Source organism: Onychostruthus taczanowskii, unplaced genomic scaffold, assembly GCF_017590055.1.
Source record: "Onychostruthus taczanowskii isolate IOZ18803 unplaced genomic scaffold, ASM1759005v1 scaffold112, whole genome shotgun sequence".
In the NCBI taxonomy this organism is placed as follows: Eukaryota; Metazoa; Chordata; class Aves; order Passeriformes; family Passeridae; genus Onychostruthus; species Onychostruthus taczanowskii.
Window position 1 is genome coordinate 1448656 of NW_024497852.1, and position 16559 is coordinate 1465214.

The 16559-nt window shown below is 53.0% G+C and overlaps 1 protein-coding gene across 10 annotated transcripts in view; it reads right to left on the minus strand.

Moving 5' to 3' along the window:
• PTPRS (protein tyrosine phosphatase receptor type S) overlaps positions 1-13191 on the minus strand; it is a 126535-nt gene extending 113344 nt beyond the window's left edge. For all 10 annotated transcript variants that reach the window (XM_041425778.1, XM_041425750.1, XM_041425735.1 and 7 more), the window contains exon 1: positions 13056-13191. The gene's annotated coding sequence lies outside the window, so the exon portion shown is untranslated. The remainder of the gene's footprint in view (positions 1-13055) is intronic.
• Between the last annotated feature and the right edge of the window lie 3368 nt (positions 13192-16559).

Below are 16559 nucleotides of genomic sequence, written 5' to 3' on the forward strand. Positions count from 1 at the left end.
GCCAGGGCAAGGACACAGCAAGTTTACCTTTCATTTTATAATTTTTATTATTTTACTTATCTTTTAAACCACGGGAAGCCTGGGGCTGTTAAAGACTGTCCAGACCCAAGGAGAGCACGGTGCACATGCCCTCCTCCTGCCCCCTGGCACTGCCAGCTGATGCTCCTGCTGTCTGCCATCCTCAGACATCCTGCTCTCTGTCACCCTCACTCATCACCATCCCAAAAATGCAAAATGGGCCCATGGAATACCCTGAGCTGGAAGGGACCCACAGACATCACCCAGTGCAAGCCCTGGTCCTGCTCAGCCCCAGCAATCCCACCCTGGGCATCCCTGGGATGTGTCCAAACACTCCTGGAGCTCTGGCAGCAGAGATGTACCAAGGCTGTGGCTGGACAGGACTGGGAGATGTTCAATTTGTAGATAAATCTCAGCTTGAGATAGGAAAAAAACCCCAACAAACAAACAGGTTTGGCTGTCTTGAGAGGGACAAAAAAAAAAGAAAAATGAAAGCTAGTAAAGTTTTCTAAGGTCTACAGTGAAAACCACCCTCCCCTCCAAGAAAATCTACAGAAAGAAAAATGCAGGATCAGCCAGAGCTGCTGATGGAGAGGCCCCAGGGTACAGTCAGTTATTGAAGTTTTGCAACATAAAGCCTAAATTATTTATTATTGTTATTTTTTTCCTAGAAAAAGAGAGGAACAAAGCATCTCCCTCCTCAAAAGTTAACAACTGTGCGACATCATCTCCACATTGTCTCCCTGTTTTATCGCCACAGCACAGCGCTGAGCAGATTCCACCCCAGGGCAGACACAAAACCACAGGGCCACGGTTTCTAATTATACCCTCTATTCTCGGGGAAATGGTTTATTTATCAGCTCTTTGAGCTTCCCTTTCATTCATTCTCAGCCCCAGTCCCGGCAGCGAGGGGCTCTCGACAAGAGGAAATTTATTAGGTTTTCTCCCTTCTCCACCTTCCCTGCTCTCCCACCCAGCCTCTCCCTCCTCTCCCCGCTCAGCAGCACCGGCAGCCTCATCGCTTTTAATTCAATAACTTGCAGTATAATTACTCCGTAATAACACCATTATCTTAACATTTACTCGGCAGCTGTGATCCCGTTAGGGCGAGGCGAGGAGGGAGAGGAGAGGGGATGCTCCGGGGACAGCGATGGAGAGGGGCCAAAGCCCCCGGCAGAGCCAGGGCTGCTGCAGGGCGGCAGGGGCGAGAGCTGGGCTGCTGTGCCCGCAGCCTCTCCCTTCCACCTCCCTGCTCAGCCTCTGCCAGCTCTGAGCCAGGGCTGCCCTGCAAGCACAGCTCTGCAGTGATGGGAAAACCACCCAAAGCCACGCTGAGCTCCAGAGCCTCCCAAAAACCCCTGGATCGGGGAATCAGAACGGAAACAGGGGTGGGCAAGAGGGAAAGAGCACTGGGAGGAGAGGACTGTCACAAACAGCATCATCTCCTGCAGAGCCACCTCTTCAAACACAAATATCAACCACCCATGCGTTGTCCCAGCTACCGCTGCCTACAAAGACCGGGTTTAATTTTTACTCCAGAAATCCTGCAGAAAATGGTTTCAACATTCACACAACAGCACATCTGGTAAATAGGGTAAGAAATTCTTCTAAAGCCAGACACTAAAACTCCAATAACTTGTGCAGCAAATGAGGCGGAGAACAGCCCATTTAGTATCAGCTCCCAGCCTGCTGGAGAGGCAGAATTGCAGCCCACGAGCCTTGCCCAGCCCTGACAGAGAGCTCAGGCGCTGGCACCTTCTGCCTCCTCGCTGCGGTTTGACTTTCTGAGATATTCAAACAAACAAGCCCACTGCATATTCAGGCAGAAATGTTCCTACACGCACCACTGAAAGAGCAAGTTCCTACAGCCCCTGCTGAAGGCAGATTTTGAAGCCTGCAAGGTGAGGTGAGGTTTCCGCAGATATCAGCTCCCAAAATCACACCCGAAACTGCACAAATGCCAGCGCTGAGGGAGAATTCCCTCTCGGATGTGTCTGTTTCACACACACGCTGCAGCAGAGGGGTAAACACCGTTTATTCTGATTGATTATCCATCGTGTAGTGCAGAGCTGTAATTCCATCAAGCCATCAAAGCGATTCGGCAATTATATAAATCACGGCAGGAACTGCGAGAGCTTTGTCGCTGGAAACTCAAAATGGCATTTCCTCACATCCTACTGCTGCACATTGCCTTGTTTTTTAATAATACACAGGCAGATTATTTTGGGTTTCAAATTTGTTTACATGCCTCTCATACACCAATTCACCGGGTATGCCAAAGCCAGGTCCCATCAGCATTAGTAAGACGTTTTACGCCGTCTTCCACTCCACAGGAGATTTCCAAAGCAAAGCCAGAGTGAAACGCAGGCGCTGTGACGAAAATCACACCCCTGCCACCACGGCCCAGCCCCCTGGAAATGGCTGAAGCTCAGCAGCCCAGCCCTGTGCCACTGACTCCCCTCCCCGGGCAGGATGAAGGATGCTACAGGGAGCTCAGGTTTCATTATTTATAACATGATACAAACCCTGTGCTGCTGAATAGACCTCGTGCACGGCCGTGATTATATGTGTGCATTATCGTAATTAAATCCACAATAAGGAAAATCAGATGGTTTATGAGGCATTATCTAGAAACTCTCACTGAGTTTTTACAGCTATTTAGTTGAAGTTTAGTGGAAGTGACAACCCCCAGCTCCAGGACATTCCCCATGGCAGCAGCTGCTCTGGAGGCTCAGATTCCTGCACGTTCCCTCCCCACTCCTCTCCTGCAGGACCTGGGCAGAGGAGAGCCCTGACAGAGCTCCCTCAAGCCCATCCTCTCCCAGTCCAGAACACGAGCAATTCCCAAAATCTGGGCAAAAGGCAGCAAACGTGGAGCCCCACTGGTGTCAGTGGGCTCGGGCTCAGCTGCAGACACATCCCAGCTCCTGGTGAAGAGAAAAAATCATTCAGGATTTGCAAGAGTTGATGGCAAAACTCCCCCTGCCTCCGATGGGAGCAGATTCCATTTCGCTCCTCTGCTCTCCCAGCCCAGCAGGAACTGCCCAGGCACAACTCCACTCGAGCCACTGGGATTATTTGCCTTTGGTGGTTTTCTTTCTTTAAAGATAAAAATAAATCCAAGCACTTGGCTTGAATTGTGGGCCCTAAATCAGTATCCATGATCTGACTTTTAGAGTTTTTGGGGGGAGAAAAAAAAGGAAAGAAAAAGCCATTCTGAGCTGTGGGCTGAAAAGCCACCCAAGATAAACCAAAAAAAGCACTAAACATTGAGCCATTAAGTGAGAAAAGACTACAACTTTGATGTGACACTTGGCTGTTTGCTGGCACTATAAACTATTGCACACTAAAAAAGTTTGTTAAATGCTCCATAAACTTTAACACATTGCCGAAACACTTTGAACTGAGAATTTTATTTGGTTATCCACAAACCACGCTTGGTTACAGGCAAGGAACAGCAAATGCAGATTTGTCTCAAAAAATTATTTCACTCTGAAACAGTGAAACGAATACAGGCAGATTTAAGAATTTGTAAGAAGGCACCCACACCATGTCTGTGTTAGGAGAGCCAAAGCCTCAAACAGGGGCTGAGGCTTTGGGGTTCCTCCCTTGTCAGTACCCCTGGCCTTTACATTTTCAGGAACAGCCAAGTCCTGGACATCAAGCAGAGCCAGGAGAATGGTGAAGCACCAGAAGAGTTCTGCAAATCATGAGGAAAACAGCACAGTGGAGTCCACGCTTCACCTTTTCCCTGTGTTTGCCTAAACTTGCATTTCCAGAGCAATTCCAGATCTAAACCAGAGTACAGCCAAGAACCAAAACTAATCTTAAAAAAAAAATCCCCAGAAGTTTTAATATTAATGGTTATTCCTTGCCACAAAGAAGATGTGTCTTTCTCCTGACTTTGACATTTTCTTCCCCAAAGCAGGAGGGAGGAAAATCAGCTCCCCAGAGTGGCAGCGAGGTGTGAAGCACAAGTCACCCGCTCCCATCACCTTGAATCCACCCGAATTTCACACTGCACCAGAGACACTTTGCAAAGGAATTTTTTGCCCAACAAAACTTGCTGAAAACCCTAAAATCCCCCACCTGTCTTAAGCATCACTGGCTTTGCATAAAACCTAAAACCACTTTTAAGATGTCACTCATCTTCCCTCCTAAGCCCAAGGGGAAGTGTGCCATGGCTCCCTGCTCAGGGACAGCGTGGATCTGGATCTCTCTGTCCCAGAGACAGGCTGGGACTGACACCAAACTCACCTGTGCTGGCCCAGGGACACAAAGGGGACACGAAGGGGACAGCCACATCCTCCTGGCACAGGGGCTGCTGCAATTTCCTCGTGGTTTACAACGAGTTGTTACTGCAGCGGGGACAGAAATTCATTCTGAATCACAACTGTACCTGGGGCTAAATCACTGGGATTTACACATCCCCAGCTCTCAGGGAGAGCATAAAGCAGGCGTGGGGCCATCACTCACGGGGATGTTGCTCTGGAACACGCTGTCAGGAGTGTTTCATGGCCCAGGAGCGGGATCCGGGCGCTCCACCCTCGGCGAGAGAAATGGACTCCTGGTAATGGACTGCAATTCCTTCCCCTGCAGGCACAGCCCTGCCACCATCCAACACTCAGGCTGCAGGCACCGGCGATTCCTCTGGCCCAGCAGCACCCAAAAGCAGAGCTCCAGAGCAGTTCCCTGTCTGGGTGAAGCTTCTCCCAGCTCCAAGGCAGCGCTGCTTGCACAGGGTGCACGGATGGGCAGGGGGCACAGAGAGCTCCTGCCTGTGGCTTGCTGTGGCATCCAAACACCACATCTAGCAATGCTGGAGAACTTCTAGATTCCACAAATAACCACGTTTCTCTCCTCCACACACACTCAGTGCCCCAGGAACAAGGCATGGATGGCACGAGAGCACTGCCAGAGCAGGACCCACCACGCTGCACAAGCAGAGCCCTCGTGGCTGCTGCAGCCCTTCTCCTGCAGGACAGAACCCACCTGGGCAGCTGGAGCAGCCTGGAGCCCTGCAGGTCCTTCCAGCCCCAGCCTCTGCGTGACTCTGCTTTTCCCTCCTGCCTGCATGCTGGGGGCTCCAGCCTTCAGCTCCAGAGCAAACACCAGGTCTTGGTTAGTGACATAATCCTCTGAATCCCAGCAGCTCCCATTTCACAGGACACAGCTGTTCACTTCCCTGCGTTTTTATAGTCACTTCTTCCCTCCTTCCCCCCCTCCCCCAAATTTTTCTGCCTTTTGCTGCTAAAGTTAAATAAACACATTTTCAGGACGGGAGTTGCAACTTTATCCCTTATTTTTCATTCCCCTGTCTTCTTCAGACCAATATTTAAAGATTTTGTGTCCTCAGAAACCTTGCAGACACAAGGTCTGCTGCACTGCCACGGCCCTTGGCCACCACTTTGATCAACACAGAGAAGAAACTAAAATTCACAAGGCAGTTCAGCACCTTGGCATTGTGCAACACAAGGAAGGAGCAAAGATCCCCCAACCCAAAACTCCTCATTTCATGTTCTGCAATACCATCCTCATCTCATCCCAGCGTTCCCTTCATTGCACACAAATTTCCTGCTCCTCCTTGCTCCCATTTTCTCAGTTTCTGATGGAAAAGGAGTAAAGAAAATCACCCACAAGGGTTATTTTACAGCACAGGCAGGGAATTCCCTGCCTGGCTGGAGCTGTGCCCGGGCTGCACAGGGCCCACGTCAGGCAGGTGAGAAGGAGCTGTGTGGAGGGCACGTCCTGGGGGTTCCAACATCCTTCCCATGTGGAACAACCCAGCTCTGAACAAACCCAGCCCCAAAAAAGCCAGCTCTGAACAAACCCAGCCCCAAAAAAGCCAGCCCCAAAAAAATACAGCCCCAAAAAGCCAGCCCCGAGACACAAACCAAAGCCTGGCTGTGCCCCCGGAGGTGCCCTCCCTGGTACAGCATTTCCAGGAGGCAAAGCCAGCAGGCACTGAACCTTCTGGGCAGATTTTACACCTGGATTTGATCCTGGAGCACGGCGCCTGCCCAAGATTGGATTTCACTGTGGCTGTTCCTCGAGGTCCCCATTTTGGCCAGCTCCTGGTGGCCTTCATGGCTATGAAAGCCTGCTGCTCCTGCAGGCAGCCAGGTGACATTTCCATGGACAGGGCTGGCAGTGGCCCCGGGAAAGGATCGAGTGCTGCATGCCAGAGACACCAGCAGGACACTGCTCCTGCACCAGGAACACCAGCCAGCTCCCCTTCCCAGGCCAGGCCACATCACATCAGCTTCTAAAAGTCAAGTTTTTCTTTCCTAGTCCTTCACTGAAGGAGATCAGCAGCAGAGGTGCCCCCCATGCCCCTGCAGAGCTGCCAGTGCCAGGGCAGCCCGTTTGGTACCTCAGGGAAAGAGATGGGCTGTGCAAAGTACCCAGATCCGGTAACAGAGCAGGGGGAGAGGCTGCTGCTTGCTTCCTTAAGTAAAGGATAAAGTTTTAATTTAAGCTGATCTCTGGGGAGAGAAGAAGGTTATTGAATCCATAGGAAGCAGCAGGGGATGAACCGAGTGACCCTGAAGCCAGGCACGAGCAACCAGGATTCCCAGGGGTGACAAAGCTGGGGGGACAGGCCAGCACCAGATTTGCTGTGGATTTTTTTCATCCCCTGCTCTGGACACACACACACATTTCCCTTGTGCTGCCTCACAGAGCAAACAAATGTCATCTCTTCGGGAAAACTGGAAAGACTATTTTCTTCCCAACCCTTCCCCCGCTCTGAATCCTCCCCCTTTGCAGCTTGCAGCAAAGTGCCCCTAATCCCCAAATTCTCTCTCTACCTGCAGGGAGAGCTGAAACCCTACCCGTCCCCTCCCCCAGCCCTCCAACCACACTAATCCATCAAATTCCCCGGCCTTGCAGCCCACCCCCAGCCCCGACAGCAGCAATCCTGGCACCAGATGTCCACTGACAAAGGCAGCACCAAGCATCAAAAAACAATTTGCCCATCACCCCTGTCCCGACCGGCCCCGGGCAGAAAAAAGCGAGTTCAAAGCCCCAGAAGCAGAGCAGCATCCCAGCATCCTTCTGCCACTCACACCCGGGCACAGGAGGGACCACCGCCCTCACTGGGGACACGGTGACAAAACCCAAGCCTCCTCTGAGCCCACCGAAGGGTTACAGCTCCCCTCTGCCATCAGGGATTTAAACCAGGGGTCACTGGTAGAAAACAAAAGGGATTTTATTAAAAAAAAAAAAATCATCAAACCCTGAGCAAGACATCTGTGCTCTGTCCACACGAGGCTGAAGCTGCATCAGCAAGGACTCCGTTCAGAGCGCTGTGCTGCTCCGGCACCCTCTGCGCCCTGCCAGCAGGGCTTTGTGGCCAAAGCAGGCTCAGATTAGCCCTCTGGATTATCTGGTTCTGCTCAACCTGCCTGCCAGGCCTTCGAGACAGCACCCCATCTCAGGGATCTGCCCACAGAAAGGTGGAGGGCAGGGTAATTTCCACTCCACACCCTCAGTAACCTTTTCTCCCTTTTTCCTTCACTTTGGTACCACTGCTCCCAGTCACTACATCAGCCTCCTCTGTCAAGCCCTGCTGGCTGCTCACTCTCTCAGCCTCCACCATGATTTCACAAATGCCATTTCAAGCTTTCCCACATTTCCCCCAGAGAAGAAGAGACGTGTGGGCAGGCACAGCCTGTCCCAGCCTCGCAGGAGGGACCGGCTGGGCACGCAGCAGCCTCGCCTGAAACCCACCCCAAAAATCTGTGTTAAAGGAGCCCAGCCGGGAACACCACCCGGAGAGGAACAACGCCCCGTTTCTACAGCTAATTAATTGCAGCAATCTTCCCGGCTGGCTTCTGAAACGACTCCAGCTGATGGTTTCTCACAGGGTGAGCATCCCTCCTCCATCCCTCCTCCCTGTCACGCATTCCCGGCCGCAGGGACAGCCCCTGCCACCCACGCTCCCTCCTCCTCCTCCTCCTCCTATGCCACAAATCCGGGGGAAATTTGAACTGTCATTTTCCCTCTTACAGCCAGGTTTAGTGCTGCTGCTACAGCATCGTTTTATTTATGGTATTGCTTCTGCCGTTGTAACGATCCTACATAAATTCCACATCCCGATTCCCTAACAATACTTGCTGCTATTATAATAATGATCCCATCTGAATGGCACAGGTGCCATTATCAGAAAATCTGTTTGTAATAGGGAAGCAACTGTAAAAAAAGGCATTACACCCAAATGAACTACTTAAGGATTACCATAACCAGGGGCCTTGCCTCAATTCCCTCGGCTGCAGCGCTGCTTCCTGCCTGCTCAGAAATAGACAGCTAGTCAAAATTAGCAGGTAAGTCATCCTGTGATTTGGGAGCTGGCGCTGCAACTGAGCACTCTGTGGCTTCATCACACAAATACAATCTACCTCCGCACAGATTTAATACAGAATTTTTGCAATGCACTTACTAAGTGCTAACGAGAGCACTAATCAGTACATGGAGAAATGGAAACACACCCTTACCCTCACCTCCCCATAAAAGTTACCTGAAAATAGCAAGGAAGGGCAGAACAGCTCCTTTAAGAATCCAAACTCACCCAAGTGCACACGAGATCATGCAATATTAAGGCAGAAGTCACTTCAGAAGTGGCATAAGACAGACAAGAAAAACCAAGGTCTTGCAGAGCTCTTGCAGAGATGTGAGTTTCACAGAGCTCAGATCTCCATCCCTGCCTCAGCCTGTGCACGTTCACAGCTCCCAGGTGCCTCCCGATTCAGGAAGTTTCACCTACCACAACAGTTATTACCCCTACAAAGAGTTCTGGAAGGGCAGCTACTCCTTCAAAGAGAGCTTCCAACAGATGTTTCCCCACCGTCAGCATTTGAGCAAACTCGGTGTCTCACACCTTCCACGGCCCCCAGTTCCACCAGTTCATCCTTCGCGCCCGCAAAGGCGGCATGAAATAAATTCAAATGCAACAAGATTGCACTTCCCCGGTGCCATGAGATGCGCTGCAAACTCTGCCTACCCCAAGAGCAAAGCCCTGCACGGAAACCAAGCACACCCAGGGTTCAAAACCTCCTCAAGAGGAGGGCAGAGGATGGCTGGGGGGCAGTGGCAATGGATGCAGTGCCTTTTATCCCAGGTGAGCCCTTGCACTTCAGCCCAGGTGAGCAGCCTCCACCAAGCTGTCACTACATGCGGGCTGCACAGGAACCAGAGGAAACCAGGACCAGTGGCTCCACTGCAGCTCCTGGCTGAGCGGTGTCACACAGCTTGTCGCTCCTACACCTGGCACGGCAGGGCAGCCCCCAGAACAGCACCAGGGACGGGCTTGTGCCACCTCCACCTCCTCCTCTGCACGTAGCCGGTGACACTGAGCCGCTGCTGCTCTTGGCCTGTGCCCACACGCCGCAGACAGGGAGCAGGAGCAGGAACCAGAGCTCCTGGATCTATTCCTGGCAGCGCCGCCGCCCTGCTGCGGGAGCTGGGCGAGCCTCTCCTCTCCTCTCCTCTCCTCTCCCCTCTCCCCTCTCTCTCTCCTCTCCCTGAATGATTCAGCCGTGCCACTCCAGCTCTTTTCCCCGGAGGACCCCAAAGCTCTTCCCAGCAAGGAGCTGCGTGTTGCTATTCCCATTCTGCAGACAGGGAAGCCAGCAGATTGCCATTCCCCCAAAGGCTGTTTTTCTGGCACGCTCCTTAGAGATTAAATCTAGTGAAATAGCTTTGCCTTACAAGAATCTGTACCCACAGGGCACTCAACAGCCAGGGTAAAGAAGGTGTTTGAAACTTGCTGTGATCAAGGTTAAGAAACATAATAAAACACCATATCCTGCTTTTCCAGCTCTTCAGGGTAATGAGGGATTTCCTCATGTATCTGCTGCAACTGTCACCTTTGCAGGAATTTAGTACTTAATGCTAAATTCACTCTCTCTCCGCACACTGAACCTTCAGCCAGTTTATTTTGGAACCTCCACCTCCCAAAAAAACCGATGCACATCTCTTCCAAGTCAAAAGCATAACTGGGCCTTCTCTGGTTTCAGTGCCTTTGATCAGTCCCTGCTGGGGCTGCCGGCGGAGGCAGAGCAGGATCCCACCGGCCTCACTCCCTGGGCTGCGCGGGGACTCGCCACGAGGGTTTGGGAGAATCCCGCGGGATTGCTGTCCCTCTCCCGTGGAGACAGAAGATAACCATCCCTTCCCGCCCTCTCCGCGGCTGCTTTCGGAGCAGGAGGGTGAAGGAAGGCGCCCGGGGAGCCGAGGGGAGCGAAGCCCCCTCGTCCAGCCCGGCCCCAGCGCCCCCAGCCCCAGCCAGCTGGAAGGAACCCACCCCGAACGACGGAAAGCTGCTGGAACAGCCTGATCCACCCCGACGCACATTTGTCACTCCTTCCTTTCCCCTGAGTAAACCCCGAGCAGCAGCGTTAGCCCCGAAAACGGCAGGGCTGGCAGGCTGAGCCCCACACCAGCACACACTGAGCTGGCTCCGCAGCAAAAAGCGTCTCCGTGCAGGTGGTTTGTTATTCTCAGAGTCTCTTTCCAGCAGATGTTCCCCTCTACCATGTGTGGCAATCCCAGAGCGCTTGAATTTGTGATTTTTCCTCCACTAAGTGACGTTTTCAGGAAAAGGGAAATGAAAGGATAACAAGATGCAGCTATAGGAAGATAGAGCTGTGCAGGCTAGAGAATTCTCTCTCTCTCTTTTTTTTTTTTTTTTTTTTTTTGGGAAAACACAATATTTTTTTTTTTTTTTGGAGAAGAACCATAATGTTAATGTTAGAAACCACTTTTCATATATAGCAATGATCAGCTTAATCTTTACACTTCTTTCCTTAGCTGCAGGAGAGTCCTCCAACAACGAACAATATAAATTTAAATTTAATTTCAGCTGTTGCTATAACTGCCTCCAGTCAGACCAACTGCTGCGAATTCAAGTCAGAGCCTTGAAATAAAAGTTACCTGAGTTACCTGCAACAGAAAAGTTCTTTGCTTGTGCCAAAGTGAGAAAAGAATAATAAAGGGATAAAATGTGGTTATTTCTCATGAAAGCTCCAGCTACACAGTTCCTGCAGCTAAATGCAGGTTTTTTCCCTCATCTATTACATTTCTAAAATTACACATTTTAGACAAATCTGCATCTTGAGTTTGAGCAGTAGCCTAATAGCACTAGCAAACAAGTCATGTAAAGCCGAGAAAATGAGCTGTATTTAATCCTGGGAACGGAGCAGAGGAGTTGTGCAATGTTTACAGTGAATAAACTCTGCCCGTTACTCAAAGGCTGCAGCCCGTGTCCGGCCCGAGAGCATCGCGCACTGTGCGGCCCCGGGCTGCCTCCAGCTCATTAAAAATAAATAAAAGGCATTTCCAGCACGGAAAGGAAACGTAGTAAGAGGGGGAATTTGGGCAAGAGGGCGAGCGGCAGGGCTGCTCCTTTGTGCCCCGGCACAGGGGCAGGCGGGATGCGGCTCGCACATTTTCTTGTTTCGCAGCAAAACGCCCCAGCGAGCCCTCGGCTGGGGAAAAGGGGGAGAGGGGAGAGGAAACGGGAGAGGGATGGGCAGAGCCAAGGGAGGGGGAGAGGGACGGGGAGAGGAGAGAGGAATTCCCTCCCCAGCGCCGCCCCGCAGCCCCCCTGCCACCTCCGCTGCCATGCCTGCCATCCCCGCTGCCATCCCCACTGCCATCCCTGCCATCCATGCCATTGCCCCTGCCATCCTCACTGCCATCCCCACTGCCATCTCTGCCACCTCCGCTGCCATGCCTGCCATCCCCCCTGCCATCCCCCCTGCCATCCCTGCCATCTTCACTGCCATCCCTGCCATCTTCACTGCCATCCCCCCTGCCATCCCCACTGCCATCCCTGCTCTTTTTTTTTTTTTTTTTTTTTTTGGAGAAGAACCATAATGTTAATGTTAGAAACCACTTTTCATATATAGCAATGATCAGCTTAATCTTTACACTTCTTTCCTTAGCTGCAGGAGAGTCCTCCAACAACGAACAATATAAATTTAAATTTAATTTCAGCTGTTGCTATAACTGCCTCCAGTCAGACCAACTGCTGCGAATTCAAGTCAGAGCCTTGAAATAAAAGTTACCTGAGTTACCTGCAACAGAAAAGTTCTTTGCTTGTGCCAAAGTGAGAAAAGAATAATAAAGGGATAAAATGTGGTTATTTCTCATGAAAGCTCCAGCTACACAGTTCCTGCAGCTAAATGCAGGTTTTTTCCCTCATCTATTACATTTCTAAAATTACACATTTTAGACAAATCTGCATCTTGAGTTTGAGCAGTAGCCTAATAGCACTAGCAAACAAGTCATGTAAAGCCGAGAAAATGAGCTGTATTTAATCCTGGGAACGGAGCAGAGGAGTTGTGCAATGTTTACAGTGAATAAACTCTGCCCGTTACTCAAAGGCTGCAGCCCGTGTCCGGCCCGAGAGCATCGCGCACTGTGCGGCCCCGGGCTGCCTCCAGCTCATTAAAAATAAATAAAAGGCATTTCCAGCACGGAAAGGAAACGTAGTAAGAGGGGGAATTTGGGCAAGAGGGCGAGCGGCAGGGCTGCTCCTTTGTGCCCCGGCACAGGGGCAGGCGGGATGCGGCTCGCACATTTTCTTGTTTCGCAGCAAAACGCCCCAGCGAGCCCTCGGCTGGGGAAAAGGGGGAGAGGAAACGGGAGAGGGATGGGCAGAGCCAAGGGAGGGGGAGAGGGACGGGGAGACGAGAGAGGAATTCCCTCCCCAGCGCCGCCCCGCAGCCCCCCTGCCACCTCCGCTGCCATGCCTGCCATCCCCGCTGCCATCCCCATTGCCATCCCTGCCATCCATGCCATTGCCCCTGCCATCCTCACTGCCATCCCCACTGCCATCTCTGCCACCTCCGCTGCCATGCCTGCCATCCCCGCTGCCATCCCCACTGCCATCCCTGCCATCCCCCCCGCCATCCCCGTCGCCCCTCGCCCGGCCCCGGGGCCTCTGCGGCCTCCCGAGACCCCCGCCCCTCTCTGGGCCTGCGCGCTTCGAGGGAAACATCATTCCCCGTTAAAACAATGCGTTCGATAATTACATTTTCAATCAGCCCGTCTGCGGCTCGTCCCGGCGCTGGCGGGGTGCGGAGGCTCCGCGGCGAGGGGACCCCAGGGCGGAGGGACCGCGGGAGGGACCCCCGACCCTCGGCGGCCGGGCCGGGCTGGGCNCGGGCCGGGGGCGGGCCGGGGCAGCGGGGCCCGGCCGGGGGGACCCTGCGAGCGGTGCCGGGGGCTCAGCCCCGAGCCCGCCCCTGGGGTCCGCTGGGCTCTGTCCCCCCGTGCCGCAGCCTGGGGGGCTCTCCGGCATCCCCCCGTGCCACAGGCGGCTCCCCGCTGTCGGGGGAGAAGCCCCCGCGCTGCGCCCCCCGAGCTGCGCCCCCCGCACCCGCTGGCCCCGGGGCAGCCTCGTGCCCCGCGGGGAAACTGAGGCACGGCGCTGCGATAAGCCCTGCCTTGACCTTCACGGCAATACAAAGCCCGGCACCCCTCATCTGCGAGGAGATAAACTCTCACCTCTAAAAACACCAAAAAAAAAAAAAAAAAGAAAAAAAAAAAAAAGGAAGCAAAACCCTCAACAAAAGCCACAACCTTCTTCATTTATTTTTCATGGAGCTGCACAGCCGCGCTGAGCTCTTGCAGCCATCTGTAAAGGGAGAAGGTAATTCCTAGCCTAAGGACTTTAGAGTTTAAATAAGATATAAACGCAGCGTGAGAGGACAGCCAAGGGAGCGGCAGGAGGGGGTGTGCAACAAAAGGGTTTCTTCAGAGGGAGATTAGGATATCACGACTGCAACGTATACGCCTTTGCATTGACTCTATATGGGATTTCAGAGCAGCTCTGTTATCTCCAGGCAGGAACAAAACACTCTGTACTCGCTCTTTTCCAAATCATACCAAAAAGTTGGAACCAACCAGAAAAAAAAGAAAAATCACAACAACAACAAAATTCCTTCTTCCCTCTGCTCCCCTCTCAATTTTGCCTTTTTTTATTTTTTTTTTCCTTTTCCATACAGAGAAATTTTTTTCTGTTTTTTTTTTTTTTTTAAAAAAAAAAAAAAGCTCTGGGTTGAAAATCCTGGGTCATTTGGGAATTCTCCGAGCCAGCGGCCGTAGCGGGGCTGAGCACAGAGAGGTTCTTGGCAGGCCCCGCGCAGAGAGGGCTGTGCTGGAGCATGTGCTGGAGAAGGGGGGCTGCGGGGGGCAAAAGAGGCCACATACATTTTTAGAAGAAAAAATAAAAACCAGGAGGGGGGAAAAAAAAAAAAAAATTTAAAAAAAGCGTCACCGAGGCCTGCCTGGCGCACACGCCAGCGCTGGGGGCTGGGAGCGCGGGAGGAGAGGCTGGGTGGATGGAAGTGAGGATCCAGATTGAAAACAGATGGGATTTTTCTTGCCAACCTGACATCCGAGACCGAGGGAGGCGGGGTGAAACTTCCCTTCGGAGAGGCTGGCAGCCAAGAGATACGGTGGGGGGGCCCCCCAAAAAATCCCAGTTTGGTTTGAAATCCCTTCTCGCTCCCGTTCGGCTGGGGCTCTGGGGTCAGCGGAGAGGAGCCCGCTGCAGCCGGGTTGTTTTTTATACTTTGAGGGGTTCGATTTTACCATTAAGGGTCTGATTCATCTGTTCCTGCCTGCTGGAGCCCAGCCCAGCCTGGCAGTTAATACTTGCCCTGGGAGACATTTTAGGGGCATTTTGCACTGCTGTGGATCCCTCTGCGTATGCTCAAAAGGGAAACCCGTGTCTGCGCACAGAAATAACCCCACAGGGCACACGGGCCACAACCTCACCCAGGGTGAGCTGGGATGCAGGAAACACGCTGGAGCGGGACTGCAAAGATCCACGTTTCTGTGTAAAAAGGCACCATAAAATGTTGGAGGACTTCACATCTCTTGGCACAGCCCTGGGCACCTGAGCTGGTGCCACCAGCAGCCCGAGATGTGCAGGTTTAAGGAGTCCAGGATTAAGGACATGAAGGTGCTGGAGCATGCCCAGAGAAAGGAAAGGAGCTGGGGAAGGGGCTGGAGAATTCCCGAGGGAGCTGGGAAGGGGGTCAGCCTGGAGAAGAGGAGGCTCAGGGGGGACCCTGTGGCTCTGCCCAGCTCCTGCCAGGAGGGGACAGCCAGGGTCGGGCTCTGCTCCAGGGGACACCAGGACAAGGGGAATGGCCTCAGGGGGGCCAGGGAGGTTTGGGTTGTTTCACCTAAAGGGTGCCAGGCACTGGGTGCCCAGGGCAGGGCTGCAGTCCCCATCCCTGCAGGATTTAAAAGCCCTGGGGATGTGGCACTTGGGGACAGTGGTGGCCTTGGCAGTGCCAGGGGAAGGGACGGACTCGCTGATCTGAGAGGGCTTTTCCAACCTCAAAGATCCCACGATTCCAAGCTGCACACAAATGATACAACAGCCCCAAAGTGCCTTAGCAGTGATTCATGCAGGAGTCAGTTTGTGGCTGGCCTGGGGCAGGGCTGAAGGAGGGGATCACACTGCGGGTCCCCCACTCCAGTCCCACTCCTCAGAGCCACCAGGGACTGGCTGCTGCCAATCCCACAGAAGAGGCAGAAGGGTCCCTGGGGATGCAGTGGACACACGAGTCTGTGTGATGAGGGGGATTTTTAGCCCATTTTGGGATAAAAATCGCTGCAAAAGGCTCGGTGTGCACAAAGCCCTGCCCAGCACAGCCCGTGGCACTGGCACAGCTGCCCCTCCACCAGAACACGGGTGTCCCCATGGGCCTGGCAGGGACGTGGGGTCCCTGTCCCCCCAAGATTTCACAGCCACTTTACAAACCAGAAACAAAAAGTTAATGGTGCGGGCTTGACCACATATTTTCCAGGGGCTCTGGGAGACCAGCTCTCCACAAGCCGGCTAACACACACTCTTTTCATTCAGAGCTTTAAATACCCAATTGTGTCTGTTTTCAGCACGCTCATTTTTAGCATTTTAATGATACGGTCCCCTGCTTTCACCCTCCTTGGACTGGCCCCAGCGTGGGGTTTTTTTCTTTTTTTTTCCCCCCTTTTTCCCCCCTTTCTTTTTAACATCTTGCAGAGCGAGAGGGGAAAGGGAAGAGGGTTAGCAAGAGGTCACACATTTCTCCTAACCCAAGTGTTTTTGCAGCAGGCAGGGGGTCCTGCTGGGGACAAAGAGGAGCAGCCCCTCGGGCTGTGTGTTGGCTGCCAGCACTGCCCAGGGCTCCATCCAGAGACAGACAGCAGGACAGACAGACAGTGCCCAGCCCTCGCCCTGGCACGGCCCAAACCTGCCTCACCACAGCCAGCCCTGCAAAGAGTGGGGTTTGCCATTGTCATCGCTGTCCCTCCTTCCCCTGCGGGCAGGGCCTTCCCCCTGGCAGGATTTTGCTTGGCTGAGCTGCTGTCCTCAGGGATGGGCAGGAGACCCCATCTGCAAACACACCTGGGCTGGCTCTGCATCCCCATCACTGCACTGACACAGTGCCCAGAGGGACCCAGAGGGACCCGCTCTCCACAAGCCGGCTAACACACACTCTTTTCATTCAGAGCTTTAAATACCCAATTGTGTCTGT